The 15,861-nt window shown below is 38.3% G+C and overlaps 1 protein-coding gene across 1 annotated transcript in view; it reads left to right on the top strand.

Moving 5' to 3' along the window:
• Positions 1-431: 431 nt before the first annotated feature.
• rph3aa (rabphilin 3A homolog (mouse), a) overlaps positions 432-15,861 on the top strand; it is a 60,953-nt gene continuing 45,523 nt past the window's right edge. Inside the window, exon 1 of the mRNA XM_035951224.2 lies at positions 432-558. The gene's annotated coding sequence lies outside the window, so the exon portion shown is untranslated. The remainder of the gene's footprint in view (positions 559-15,861) is intronic.

Raw genomic sequence — 15,861 nt, 5'->3', positions numbered from 1 at the left:
AACAATATACTGGATTACAGTTATTCAGTTACAGCTAGTAACACTACAGCGTAAAATATTCTTGATTATATTTTGTATTAATAAAAAAAAACCTACCAAAACAAATAAATAATAGTGAAGTGAAAAGTACAGTATGTCTTGTTTTGGAAAAGAAATACTCAAGTAAACTACCTCAGTATTGTACAGTGAATAGTATTTAAGCTGTAAATAGTTTTTTTGTTGTTCGTTTTCTTGTAATTCACTCTGCCTGCAGTTGTGGCATCATCCTTATGTTATATTGTCTTCTGCTGATGGGATAAAAGTGGACAGATTTAGTTGAAGTGAGAGAGAGAGGGATGGGGGAGGGTGAGGGAGGGAGGGAGGGAGGGAGGGAGGGAGGCGGAGCGAGGCTTTTACTACAGTGTGTGTGTTGAGGAGGCTGCCAGTGAGGAGGAGAGTGGCGGAGAGGATGCTGGATGCTGAGACGCTGCTGCTGGCGTTCCACTTTCTGTCACGCTGAAGCTGCTCACATCCTGACGGGAAAAAAAGACCAAGAACACATCTGTGTGAACGCCGCAGGTAAGACAACTCCTCATGCCTTTGTTTGTTTTCATCTTAATTAACTGAGCTTCAGCTGGCATGTTTTTTATGATGAGGAATGACCTTGGATTGCATTGGAAGTTTTTTATGTTTAGTTTGGTTGGCAGCTGCAGAGTCAGCAATAATTGTCCAATAATCACTAACATACAGTAAAAATCAGATTTAAAACATCATTTGTGATATTTCTCTGAATACTTTTTATTTTTCCTTTAATCATTTGAACTCTTTATACACAAAAACACAATAACACAATTTTGACTGTGACCCGTGTGATAATGCTTAGATCGTTTGTTGTTTTTTCAAAATACTACATCTACATTTAATCTGAGTTGCATACTGTGATATACATTGTCAGTTTATGCCAATTTATTAGATTTATGTTTGTCTTATAAACATAGATGAACATTTATTGACTGACAATGACAACATAGATGTCAATATATGAGGTATTAGTTGTTTAGTTTATTTTTTTTAACCCAGATTTCCACAGACATTAACCAACAAAACACTGGAACCAAACAAAATCTACCTCAAAGCATCAAATGTACATGTCACAGAAAATATTCTATATGTACTGCGTTATGTCCTGAAGACACTGGTCTGGAAGGCAAAGAACTTCCACCTGCAATGTTGGAGGGAGCTAGAGGAAGATCTTTATTCATGTCACTGATTGTGTCAGATACAATTGACTATATATATATATATATATATATATATATATATATATATATATATATATATATATATATATATATATATATATATATATATATATATATATATATATATATATATATATATATATATGGCGTCTTGATCATTGTCAACACAAATACAGACTCTCCTAAATTTGACTATTAGAGAACATAATGTGAGCGGGATATTTTACATTTGTGCTTGTTACATATGCATTTAAATAATGAAGTGCTCTCTGCTACATAAATTACATAATACTGTTTCTAAAGTAGCTCATTTCTGCATTTCCAATTTCTTGCTGCTTACCGACAGACATTTGTGCTGATACGCTGATAAATCAGCTGGTAGACCCGATGTTCAGTGTGTTTTGTCCTCTTATATTAACTTGAACAGAGTGATAAACTTCTAATACATGTGGCAGTGTTAGCCCAGCATTTTTTTTAAAATATAGAGCTGCAAAAAGTAATCAGATAATTTATTAGTTGTCAACTATTAAATTAATCACTGACTATGATGATAACTAATTCATCATTTTGAGTGATTCTCTTTTGTTGGTACATGCATCAATGAGCAACTTTCACTCAAATGATTGAGCCGCCATTTTGAAATTTAGTATCCACTGCTGCATTCGACACACTAACATATTCAGTATGCTAAAATAGTAAGTCATTTTTTCAGTATGTTGAAAACCTTAGTATGACCCCAACAGCATGCAAAATGCATACTATCTGTAGGGCAATACTATAGCATGCAAGTGCTGGATACTACATCAGCATAAATATCCCACAATGCAATGCAATAGTGACACATATTCTAAATGCCTACCAGCAACCAAGGAAACTCAGGTCTGTTACTCTTCAGTTTAAGTCAAAGGTTTCACTTTGATGACAACAAGAGTGTGACGAGTTGAAAAGTCTGATTTCAGGCAGCAGATGCTGGTGGAACCTTTCAGAAAATGATGCAATTTCGCACTCATTAGTTTATCCACAAAGATGCATAATATGATTTATTGATACATAAGTATGTTGAAAGATTTCAGACTGAAAGATGTAGTTGTTTTATTTAGTTGTTTGTTTTCAATAGTCATTTCTAACAGATAACGCTTAATCATTCATCTGTTTTGTTTTTTTACTAAAAAGGGCTCAGGGTTTGGAAGCATTTTTTAGTTGGGCTCTTACACTTGATTTAAATTAAATCTGTGGCCAAATTAGCCAAATTCCAATCTGAAGGCTTCAAAATGATAGCCCACAAACCAGCGAGTGACATCATGGCCACTACATTCATCTTATACAATCTGTGCTTAATTGTTAGTTGCTAATCATTGGATGATTATAATGGAAAATTTCATGTCGAAATTTTTATGTTGGTTTCATGTCGAAGTGGTCCAACTGGAAATCACTTGACATTTACTATGGGAGAAACTTATGGATTAATATTTACAGAACATGAGCACTTTATTGATCTTCCCATTAGCTCCCTGCAAGAAAGCAAAGTACCCCATTTCCCAAAATGTTAAGCCATTTTCTTTAAGTGGGACGGTAAAAGAGTGCGTTCATCCGAGGTGAGTAGGCGGTCTGTCATCTCCTTTATCTCCCTGCTGTAGTTGCTGGTCATCTCCAGAAACCGTCAGCACAGAGGGAAGAACAGTGCATCCTACTGCCTAACATGCAGTGGCAGCATAGGAAGACAAGAGCAGGACAGAGGAGGAAGAAACCAAGCATGCTCAGTGTGTGTGTGAAATTGATTAGCGATGCCATAACAGTCACTTTTTTGTTTGCTCTATCATCCCCTGCCACAGCTGAGCTTATTGAGCTCCTTCTTCTTTCCCATGCTCCCTGTAATCCATGCTGAATACCCGTTTTGACCCCCAATCAGCTGTATTGACGGAGGTTTGCATGAGGTGGGTGGTGGTGGATTATGTGGGCTGCTGAGCACTCAGGTGCTGACTGAAGTGGTTAATGTGCTTGAGTAGAAAATGGTCCACGCCAGCTCAACAGCTCTAGCCTGCTGAACTCAGGGGAAATCCTTCTTACTGGAGGTTTTTATTTCTGGTGTCTGTGTTTTTTGAGACAGACACCAGCACCAGAAAGCAGCATTCAAAACCTAATTGTCTTGAAAACTGCTCTAAGTAGTAAAACAGCTGAGGGATGAAATATTTGTCATCAACATAGAGTCAATTATCTCATTTTTCTCACCACTTGGGGGCGGAGGAAGCTGTTTGTGAATGCAATATTGATATTTCATGAAGGGGAATTGGCAAATTTGTTGGCTAACAGTTACTTTTTTACTCATTCAGCAATTACAGAGGAACATTATCTATCATTAAGGATTAAAGTCCTTTCTTCACTCTCCTTAGCTCTATTTTTGGTCTCCTGTCAGAACTTTGGCTGCAGCATTTTGTATGAGCTGGAGGTTTTTAGGAGAGTTATTGGGACATATCGATGATAATTAATTACAATAGCCTAGATGATACAAAAGCATGGACTAGTTTCTCAGCATCACTCTGAGACAAGATGTTCCTGATTTTTACAATATTACATAGATGAAAGAAAGCTGTCCTAAAAGCTTGTTTTATAAGTATGTTGATCGACAAATCCTGATCAAAAATAACTCCAAGGTTTTTCACTGTAGAGCTGGAGTCCAAGGCAATGCCATCTAGAGTAACTGAAGGTGTAAAAAGATCATTGGTGACCTTCACCAATGCTGTCTATGTACTATGATGCAGATTCTAAATCCTGACTGAAACTCTTCAAACTATTTCTATGCAGATAATCAAATAACAACAACAACTGGTTTGCAACAAAGTTTTCAAGAATTTTAGGAATAAAAGGGAAGTCAGATATGGATCTATAGTTGGCTAAAACACCTGGATCTAGAGTAGGCTTTTTGGGAAGTGGCTTTATTATAGCAACTTTAACCTGTGGTACGTAGCCTAAAGAGAAGTTGATGGTATTTAATACTGCAGTGTTAATTAAAAGAAATATGTCCTGGAACAATCTAGTGGGGATGGGGTCTAACAGACATGCTGCTGCTTTACAGGAATTTACTACTGACGTGAGCTCTGAGAGATTTACAGAAGAGAAGCAGTCCAAGTATAAATCTAGTTCTATGGACGATTCCAGGGCCACTGCACGACACAGCTGTGAAGTGGTTCAAGCTGTTGTCTTTAACTAGTTTTTGGTGAGTTTGTCAGACAATGTAAATGATAAAAAAAAATATGTAAATGTGGACAGCTTTATTAAGAATTCAGTTGTATTAAAATACAGTATGTGTTGGCACGGAGAGAAGCAAACAGATGTACAGTGCCTCCTGTGGGATTCTCTTTAGGTGCATGGTGCTATGCTGCTGTGGTTTGATACCAAAACTCTGCAGTGTACAAACTATATTTTTGTGATCCCTTGAAATACTCCCAGACTTTTAAAGCCTTCAGGTGTTTTTAAACTTTTACTCTGGATAGAGTTGAACTCTGCTACATCTGCCATTATCTAGAACTGAGTGCAGCTAACCAGTTATTTAAACCAAATGACTAACATCATTTGCAACATTTACATTCTCATAGGGAAGAACATCATGCGGACAAAGTTAACATAACTCATAGATCCACAACAGCCTCATTAGGTACTCTTGAAATAATAAATAATAAAAAATTGTGAAAAAGGGTGACTCTATATCCATCCATCCATCCATCCATCCATCCATCCATCCATCCATCCATCCATCCATCCATCCATCCATTATCTATACACTGCTTAATCCTCATTGGGTTGCTTCTCTGTATACTTTTTGGATCCAGTATGTTTTCCTCTCCGTCTCTCTTGTCGTCTCCTCTCTGCTCTGTGTATTCACAGCATGCAGTTCACCTGTAACAGAATCTGGTCCAAACAGTTTGTTTTTTGTGATTCTTTTAAATGACACATGTTGGCTTATAGTACCTTTGATGAAACTTTACAATTTTAAGTTTAGTTAGGGTCAACTTTCTCAACAGCACATCACATATGATTATTTCTAGGAACATTAGAAAGTAAAAAAATCTTGTGATGCTTTCTGTTTCAACAGTTTCTGTCTCTGATTAGTGGTATCATTTTGATAATTTTGGGGAAAAAAAACATGCTTTTCAAATACTGCTGTACTGGTGAGTTTGGGGGTGAGAGGGCTAATATACACAGAGACACAACAAAACATTGTGGTTTAGTGAGCAGGCAGACCTTCAGTTTGGAGGGATTTACTGACCATCCAGCAGCAGCTAGTTTAGCATCAGTGAGTGCACCCAAGTCTCATGAAGTCCCAGCCTCAGATGCAGTCGATAGATTTTTTTATGAGCACTTGTTCACTTTAAGTGCACAAATTTGCCTCTTTCATTATGAAACAGGGTCGGGTCAAGTCCATTATGGCCTAATCCATTAAAGTAATCAATTGAAATACATTCACCATTTGCCATTACTTCCAATGATGTTTGTTCCACACAAGCTCATTCATTGAAGTGTTGTGGCATTTTGGACCATTGAAATGTACAGTAATTGCCTTTCCTCCTCCTCAGATCTGCAGCTGAGGCATTATTGTTTTCAGTGCTTGGGAATTCTCTCAATACAGCAAGCTCAGGAGATGAGCAGCACAAACCCACTGTGGCCCCAAGTGTTTGATTAGCTGTGTATTATGTGCACACTTGATCTATACAAAGACAGAAAGGATGAGGGGCAGATGTGTGTGTGTGACAGAAACACAGCTGTAAACAGAAAACTGATATGACACTATTATATTCTGCTGAGTGTAGATCTCTCTCCCATGCATGACACAAATATTCTGGTGGCAAAAGACAAAAATGCCTGACAGACAATACCGCTAGCAATCTAAGCATCAACCATCCACACGCTGTCATTTGGGTTCTTTGTTCGCAGAAATAGTTGCTTATAGGTACAGTTGCACCAGCTTCACTGGCTTCCAGTGGAGAACTGACATGATGTGATAGTGTTCTAAGGATTTTGCCTTGAAGTGTTTCTGGTTATTTTATATAAGAAGGTAAAACTCTATATTCACTGACTTTTTTTATGGGACACGGGATGTTCAGAAATAAAACTGCTGAGAGGTGGAGGATCCGTGAAGACAGTGACTGATTTAGCTACTGATAGACTGACAATATGGGAAACTGAACAGAATCTTTTCCTTATCACTCTACTAGACGAGTAACCTGCTTACTGAGCTCAAGAATTCACAAGTAATTCACATGCCTACCTCACCACCCATTGGATATGTAGGTGACTTTGCCAGACAGTAGCATCAATTGATTTGTCATTACGATCCCTAGGTGAGGAAGTGATGAGTATTAGGGTAGTCATTAGAATCCATCCATCTATCCATCCATCATCTATACACAGCTTAATCCTCATTAGGGTCACGCCTATAATCCATTGGCTAGAAACTAACATTCTTTGTCTGATAGCAAAAGTCCCTAGGCCTGTAGCAGTCCAGGCTAATAAAAAGCATCCCTTGGCTAGCAACTAGTATTCCTTAGCTAGTCAGTAGTGTCCTTAGGCTAGCAACTAGCATGCCTATGGTAATTACTACTATCCCTAGGCCAGCAATTAGCATTCCTAGGCTTGACTAGTGACTACATAGTAGTCCTAGACTAGTCAGTAGCATACTTTGGTAAAACACTAGGATCCCCAGGTTAGCAACTGTCATTCCTAGGCTAGTCACTAGCTTCCCTTTGTCAACAACTAGTAGTCCTAGGCTAGTGAGAAGCATCCCTTAGCGAGTAGGATCCCTGATCTAGTGACTAACATCCCTTGGCTAGGGATGAGTACAGCTGGTCGAGACAAGGGAACCAATCGGAGGGCAGAAATGTAGGATGAGTGTGAACATTGACCAGTTGCAGTGCCTTTTTTGGCTGCCTGTAGAGCCAGTCAATTCTTTCTTCCTCCCGAGTCCCAAAAGAATAAAACCAGCCATCCATTCAGAATTCCAGTTAAGAAAATCAGGATATCATACTTGGAAGATGGGGATGCTATTCCAAACACTGTGGGGTTGGAATAATTGGGTTGATTCGTTGAGTGTTGATTACATATGGACACAAATGCAACATGCTCTCATGTGCTTCATGGATGGCAACCATACACAGTTTACAGCCATTCTTATGTTCCACCCTTGACTTAAGTTAAAGTTGCATAATTTTTTAAAAGTTATGTTGCAACTCAGTCCTACAGAAAGACCAAAAACATCATCAGCAGAATGTGCTGAAGTATCAAAAGCAAAAATACTCATGATGCAGAAAAATGACCCGGCCAGTGTAAGTTTCCTTATATATTCTAATAATGGTTTATTATTACGTCTGAATTAACTTAATAATCAGCATTCTAATGTTGCTGATACTTAAGCAAGATCTGCTCTGAACTGCTTTATTTAGGTTTGTTGTAAATTTCAATCTGGAGAGTAACTAGTAGCATCAGCTGTCAGATAAATGCAGTGATGGAGTACAAACAAGAAGTAGTACAAAACAGAAACACTCAAGCTGAGTACCTCAAAATTGAATTTAGCTCCACTCCTCTCCACTTTAAACAAACCTCCTCAGCATAAGGCAGAGACTCCACAAACTGCCTGACTCTGCACAGTCACACACCAACAGAACGAGAGGCAGATAGACACAATGAGAGACAGACAATTAGCCCAAGATTTGTGTTCCGTTTCGCTCAGTTTAGTCCTTGGTGTTTACACCACACAGACACAGACACTCAGAATCTGCCATTTCCACTCAACACTCACCATATGGGAATGTACTCATGTACTGGACTCGCCATGCAGAGCGATCCTGTCATTCACACACACACTCATGCAGATGGTCACAGCGAACACACTGCACACATGACAAGCTGCTAGTTACAGCTCTCTTTACACGTGGCTGATTTTGGTTTAAGAAATACTCTTGCTGATGACAACAGATGATTAAGATTACTTAGAGGATTTGTTTTCTGCTTTTATTGAGGTAAATACTAATTTTAAATTGCATACAGGTGGGCTATTTATCATGTTCAACATCTTAGTTAAGTGTGTTTGCATGCAAATATATCCAAATTAGCACTAGGCACAAAGTACATTTGAGGCAGAGGGGAATGTTATTAGTCAGTGAATCAACATAAATGCATGTAACAGCGTCACTGTAACTATGACAACAAGTGAACACAAGTGAACCTACTACAAATTGACCGCTGTGGACTTATTGTCACTTTTCCATTGCAAATCATACAAGGAACAATTGATTAAATTGTGGGGGTGTTTCCGAGTCCCATCAATTCCTGAGGACCGCTCCACATTTAGGTCACGTGATTTGGTGTCTGTACACAATGCAGACATGATGTATAACACACGCCTGTGCTCAGCGCAAGGTCACTTTGTTTGCGGGTACATCTATATTAAATGGCCACATTCTATTGTGCCATGATTTCTGCCACAATTTTTCAAGATTTCAGCTATCAGAAATGATATGACTGAGCAGCCTTAAGGGAATACTGTGCTCTCTGAGTGCGTTTCTTGTTCCTCTTGTGCCACCATGAGGATAATATTTTAAATTTTTTGTGAATTTTTTCAATAACTTAGTTCCACGCTTACTTTTTTGAGCTTTCCCAACAACTACTGGATGGATTAAGGTAAAACTAAAATAAATAGAACTGTATGTGGTCCCCAGAGTATCACTCTACTGACTTTGGCGATTCCCTTACTTTCCCTGTAGTGCCCTAATGTTGCTGACATTTCTGTTTCTGAATTAAATATATCTGTAACTATTAAATGGATTAATATATAATTATATACAAATATTTATGATCTTAAAAAGATATATACATCTCATTCATAAAAAATGTGTGAAAGCTATGTTGGTCCACAGCTACAAAGGTCTTATTTTCACCAAAATTGCTGTTAAATTGTGAAAAATGTTTTTGTTTTAGTTGGGACTCGTCACCCCGGCAATGAAGAAAGCAGCCAAAACTTTATGTTTTGTGTATGCAGGGGTGTATTTTCTGCCAGACCATGACCTTTTCCTAAACCTACCCAAGTAGTTTTAGTGTGTAAACCTACCCAAGTAGTTTTGTTGAACAAACAAAAGCAAATAGCAACTGAAAATGACTGAAAACAGTGACTCAAAATCAGTAGTGAATGAAAACATGACAAATAATGGTCCCACACAGGACTCAAAATCCAGTATTCTGGGTGAAAGACCTGCGGTTTATGCTGCCTCCAACTTCTGAGATGGAGTAATAGAAACAGACAGACAAACAGGCAAACCATTGTCACATAACTCCACCGATTACAGGACAATTAAACTCTAAAGACCAAGAATGTCCGTGTCAAATGTAATCTTTACCTGTTTATTAGTTGTTGGTATATTTCAGTGGATTCATAAAAATATACCACTGCTTGCACTACATAAACGTTCAGACAATCACCAGCATCAGCTAGATTAAGCCTCTAGGGACCATGAATTCATTTCATGGCGATTCATCTGATAGTTATTGAGATATTTTTGTCAGAACCATAGTAGTACTAGACAAGAGGCCACTAGATGAATCCTCCAGAGATCATGAATGTCTATGCAAAACATTATCTTAATCCATACAATATTTGTGTTAATGTTTCATTCTGTGGCACAGTAGTGTACTGAAAAAATGACGACCCAATCAAAAGAAAAAACACCCAAATGAGCGTCAATTTGCCCTGCTTTCATCCCTCAACCTAAGTGCACATGATGTGTTCTGAGCCCCTCAAGTCTTTCACTCTCACAGGCTTTGTTGTCCTGCCACCTCCACCACTACACCCAGTCATTTCAACAGTGTGACGTCAAAGCTTTAAACCACCCATGTTGGGATTTGAAGACCAGATTACTCTTTTATATCTACACATTTCGTTTTACCCAGGAGTCATCAGAAACACCACTTGTGTGTGCGTATATGTGTGCATTGAAGGGTTGAGGATCCCCAGAGAGTCATCAGACGGGGGGGATAAAGTAGGTGGTGATGCGTCTTTGCAAAACTAAGCTTCCTAAGCTGCTTCCTCACTAGTCTGACAAGCCTCAGTGTAGCATAGGAGAGCCATATGGGGGAGGTGAGATAGCATGAATGGATGGAAGGATGATGGTTAAAGGATGAAGCTTGTGTGGAGAGCGGTAGCAATGAAGTTGGTGAAGTTGATGAGATCTCTGACAGTTTGAGGAGCCACAGCTGTAAGGGAAAGGTGTGGGTGATACGAGGACGGATGCCCAGCAGAAGGATGGATGAGTGTGTTGAATAGATGCGTGTGCTGAAATGTTTCATTCTAATTCAGATGGGAGTGTTTGGACTCCTTGGGGAATGTTCTCTGTACCGTAAATAACTGGGATTTTGCTGTTGTAGTAGAAGAGGTTGCCTAAACTGGGCTCCCTGTGATGACTAACCTCCTTTAAAGGTCCAATGACTGATCAAATATGCCACAGCCAGTGAGCTTAAAATTTATACTATCCCGACTATTCCGCCATTGCAACTTTTAAAGAACAACCTCTGCCTGTTTTGAGTCATATCGTGTGTTTCCTTGAATCGTGTTTTTCCTATCTGCTGTTACGGGTCTCTAGAACAACACACAGAGGATTTCTGAGATAATGTAGCTTTTAGGAGGGGGCTGTTTGTTAGTGTCATCCACAGTTGCAATAGTTTCAAAAATAAATCATTTGATTTTGCGGCGTATGTATTTTTTTAAGGACGCAGCACTCCCAGGTTGCTTGTTTGGGATTATAAGATAAGGAGCAACAAAGATGTGTATACTGTGGAATACTTTTCTACAATGAGTTAATCATAGAAATGATAAAAAGAGATGATCTTTGTGTCATTTAGAAATTCATTTCTTGCCAATAGGCTTCACTCTCAGTTTAGCCTTACAGTTAACAGTTACCGTTAACTTAAGAAAGTCTTGGTCAACTGAAATTATACCTACTCTACAGCTAATGAATTGGTTGGACAAAAAATTAAAAGCTGCTATGTGTAGACAAATGAAATGTTCCACAGTACACTCACCAGCTAGCCTTATTAGCCTAAAAAATCTATATAAAAAACTAGTATTTGTGACATATTAAGTCATTTGAGCATGGCTGTTTTATACTGAAATGATAACAACGGTCTTGGAGCAGACCAACTGCACATATTCATAGGACTTCTTAAAACAGAACTATATCAACTGATGATTTCAGCACAAGAACTATTGAGGAATAAAATACAGATGATCTGCCATTCTGGTTGTTGAGATGTGATATATAAACTGCTGTCTGCAAAGTTAATATTGGACTTTTTGTCCATTGGTTTGAACTGCAGCCACACCAGAGACTTCTTTGACACAGTGTCAGTTAGTTTGAAACTGTTTCTGAGTTTCTGATTTAATAAGTGAGATATGGCAGCCTACATTAGTTTGGGCCAGGTCAAAGTTATCAAAACACAGGAGTGTTTGCCGGTAGTCTGATTGATCCTGGAAGACTACTGAGGGAGTGGTTGGAGGTGGAACTTATAATAGTAACATTTTAAGACAGATAACATGACAAATCCCTATAAGTTAAGCCAAAATATTGCTGCTGTTTGCAGTACAGAGATGTTATGGTTCCACCTCTTACCTGGGCCTTAATACCATGTAAAAAGCAGCGCCAATCAGTAAGGAAAAGTAGTTTATACATAACTAGCTAGCTAGGTACCTCACGGTTGCTAATAGTAATAGAAAATGGTCAGCATACAGCAAGCATCCACGACAATCCAAGACAGTGACGGTTTCATGGAAGTCAAGGAGGGGTACGTCCACATTTGGCCCAAACAGGAGGCTGTGAAAACACACAGTTCCAAATCCATAGGGTATCACTGATTTATATGTTAATTGATCTGCTGTTAACTATTGGATTTCAGTGGAGCGTATTTCAGCTCAATCAGCATGTGTGTGTGTGTGTGTGTGTGTGTGTGTGTGTGTGTGTGTGTGTGTGTGTGTGTTTTACATATGAATCTAAGAGTAGAGGTCAGCAGGAAAGGCTCCTGGTCTGTCCAGGGAGATGTCTTTTTCATGGCTAGAAAGGTTTTTGTCTCTGCAATGTAGGACTCAGCATTTGTTATGGTATGGTATGGTGTGGTGTGGTGTGGTGTGGTGTGGTGTGGTGTGGTGTGGTGTGGTGTGGTGTGGTGTGGTATGGTATGGTATGGAGCTTGTAGAACTGTGTATAAACATAAAATTAAGAGAAATTTCCGAGTTCTCTGTTTACTATGCAAAGCTGTTACAAATGACTTTTTCCTTTGAGAGTCTGGACAAAGTCTTTTATTCCCTATATTGTGTACAACATTAAATTTACCAAGGACTAGAGAAGTGTTTGTGTTTCTGTTTTAAGGCGGGGCCTTGATACCGCTACTGCAGACTTGTAAATGACAATGTGACATTTTTAGCATCTGTTTCCACAATATATCATTAGACTTTTATTACTGATAGAGCAATGTGTAGACAGAATTTTATTGCTGTAAAAGTATGAAAAATGCCATTAGAGCCCAAAGCAACACCTTCACAATGTTAATTTTGCCAAGCAGCTGTCCAAACATTTACATTATTATGAATTCATTAAAATAACAACAATAAGTATTTGAATAAAATAATAACTTTATTTATGCTGGAGACACAGAATATGTGAAATGTCTTAATCAGCCAAAATAGTCCACCAATAGATCAACTGACAATGATTTTATCTTTATATGTGTTTACTGTTAGGTAGGTTTATCTATAACAAAACATCATAACTTCACACATGTTTTGTATGCAAAAATCCTAATTGCTGAAGCAACCAAAGGTGTCCAGTAAACCCCTCTGAAAGGTAATGGATTACAAATAAAGATAAGAACTAAAAACTTACAGTACTTGAGTAAATGTACTTAGTTACATTTCGCTTCTGGATGTGCCAAGTTCTTTATATAGCATATATATGTCACAAAGTTGATAAGGTGATACCGCAGGTCGGACCAAGTTACTGTTGTTACTGTTGCTGTTATTTTCACAGTTATAAAGTTTTTTAATGTTACAATATTTCAATGTTTTTTTAACATCTTTTTTTCTCTGGCACTCTGACCACCACATTTTCAGATTTTATTTACATGTTTATGTGTAAATGGCTGTTTTTTTCAGAGTAAGCACAATCTTCCTGAAAACATGTATATTGAAACAGAATCCAGGAGGCCTCTCGGCATTACAAGAAAGACAGGAGCGTGACGCAGCCGTCAGAGTTTTACAGCCTGCAGCACTTACACACTCTCTTGCACAAAGTGTGTTTGTTTGTGGGCCGACATGAATAGCTTGTGCTTGTGCCTGTGTGTGTGACTAAGACCCCTGCAGCTCTTCTGCAGCCCACATCTCATGGAGCTAAAATGCCTCAGTTTCCTTTTACTTCACGTCAATTTGCAATGTGTTTCTCAAGGCTGCTGACTGTGTGTGACAGGTCCTTCCTCTGCACACACTGTCTGTGCACATGTGAGAATGTCAGGGGCAAAGCATGTGTTTGTTTACATGTCAAGTTGTATTAACGTTAATTACATGTTAGCAAAGGTCTTGACTGAATTAGCAAAACAAAGACAGAAGAGTGATGATCTAAAAAATGAAAAATAAATAAAAATTTCACAGCGGTGTTTTGCACTTGAAATGGCCTAATCTGACTCCAGAAAAAAAAGAAATATTTTTTGTGTTGGATGGAGTAGAACAAGACTTTCTGAGGCTGCAGTACATCATGCTTAGATGCTTTCAGTAGCACAATTTTCAGGTGCACTGTTGAAATGTCAGGAAAAAAGAGAATGAAAATCCAAATTTGTCTTGTTTCTATTAACCACTTTGGAGTAAATAAGCTAGATTGCATTGTTTTGTATTGATGGTAAGTGGTAAACTTATAGCACTTTTAACATTAACCAGAATTTACATGCTGTTGTTTTAGTTATGATATGGGCTGCAAGAGTGGTTCTTGTTATACACACTATGTAGTGTAATATTTTTTTGGGTAGGGTGTGCTAAAAATAAGAGATGATATAATTATGGCAAATGCTATTAGACTGAAGACCAGAAGTAAAACATATGTACTCAAACCATAATGGTGTAAACTTAAGGTATTATAACTTTTAACATAAGTATATTAAGCATGAAATCTGTCACAAAATAATAAGGGGAAGATGTGGAGCAAAAGTTTGAACATGTCTGGGCATGTTCTCTGTAAAAGATAACCTAATGATAACTTAATACACATATCTTCTGTAAAGTGAGATCTAGGGTGAAATATGATAACCTGACATCATGATCTGATCAATAGATTGAGAAAAGTATAATGGTGTCAAAACTGTCACTCCTATCATACGCCCTTTAGGTGTGGAAAAATGACCAACGCTCACAGCATATAAGACGGTGCACAGCTCAGTTTCTTCAGTTCTTCTTGGGATGTTATCACTGCTAAGAATTACTCCTGGATTTTTTGTCGACAAGTAAATCCTGTTGCCCTCCGAATGCTGACTTCTCTTGGTGATTGTTTTTTGAAGATATTTAAACAAACTTTTTAGACATTTGAACACGGTCAAGTCATAGACTCTGGCCTTGATTTGTAACTTAGTTTACACTTCATCAACTACCGGTCAAAAGTTTTAGAACACCCAAATTTTTCCAGTTTTTTATTGAAATGCAAGTACTTCAAGCCCAATGAATAGCTTGAAATGGTACAAAGGTAAGTGGTGAACTGCAAGAGGTTAAAAAAAAAAATTAAGGTTACCCAAAACTGAAACTTAATGTACATTTCAGAATTATACAAAAAGGCCTTTTTCATGGAACAAGAAATGGGTTAACAACTTTAAGCTCTTCTGAAGCAATGGAGATTGATCAAGCCTTGGAAGTTGGTGCTACCAAATCCTACAGGTGTCCAACTTTTCTTGATTACTTCTGTCTTCATAAAAGTAGTGTTGGAACACCCCATGGCTCCACACCCTCCAGAGCATTATTTGAACAGTATTGTACTGCAGAAAGTAGTGTGTTGCTATAAAAATTGAGAGGAAAAGGCAACAGTTACAAATGTAGGTCTTTCTTACAGAGAATTTGCCAAGAAAGTAAAGGTGAATACGGTTTTCTTCACCATCAAAAGGCTCTCAGAAACTGGGGGAACCTCTGACAGGAAGAGGTCTGGAAGACTCAAAGCCACAACAGAATCAGAAGACAAGTTGCTGAGAGTCAAGAGCTTGGTGATAGGCAGCTCACAGGACAACAGCTTCAAGCATAGCTTAATAGTGATTGTAGTAAGAAGTTTCAGTTTCAACTGCGAAGAGAAGACTTGGAGTTGCAGGTTTGGCAGGTGGAGTTGCAGCAAGAAAGCCATTGCTAAGATGTTAGAATAAGAAAATGAGGCTTGCCTGGACCATGGAACACCGCCAATGGACTACTGAAGACTGGAAGAAGGTATTATGAACTGATGAATCAAATTTTGAAATCTTTGGTTCATCATGCAGGATTTTTGTACGCCGTCAAGTAGGCAAAAGGATGGTTCTTCAGTGTGTGACATCAACTGTCAAACATGGAGGAGGAAGCGTGATGGTCTGGGGC

The sequence above is a fragment of the Amphiprion ocellaris genome, chromosome 17, assembly GCF_022539595.1.
Source record: "Amphiprion ocellaris isolate individual 3 ecotype Okinawa chromosome 17, ASM2253959v1, whole genome shotgun sequence".
Lineage (NCBI taxonomy): Eukaryota > Metazoa > Chordata > Actinopteri > Pomacentridae > Amphiprion > Amphiprion ocellaris.
This window is presented reverse-complemented; position numbering and strand designations above follow the sequence as displayed.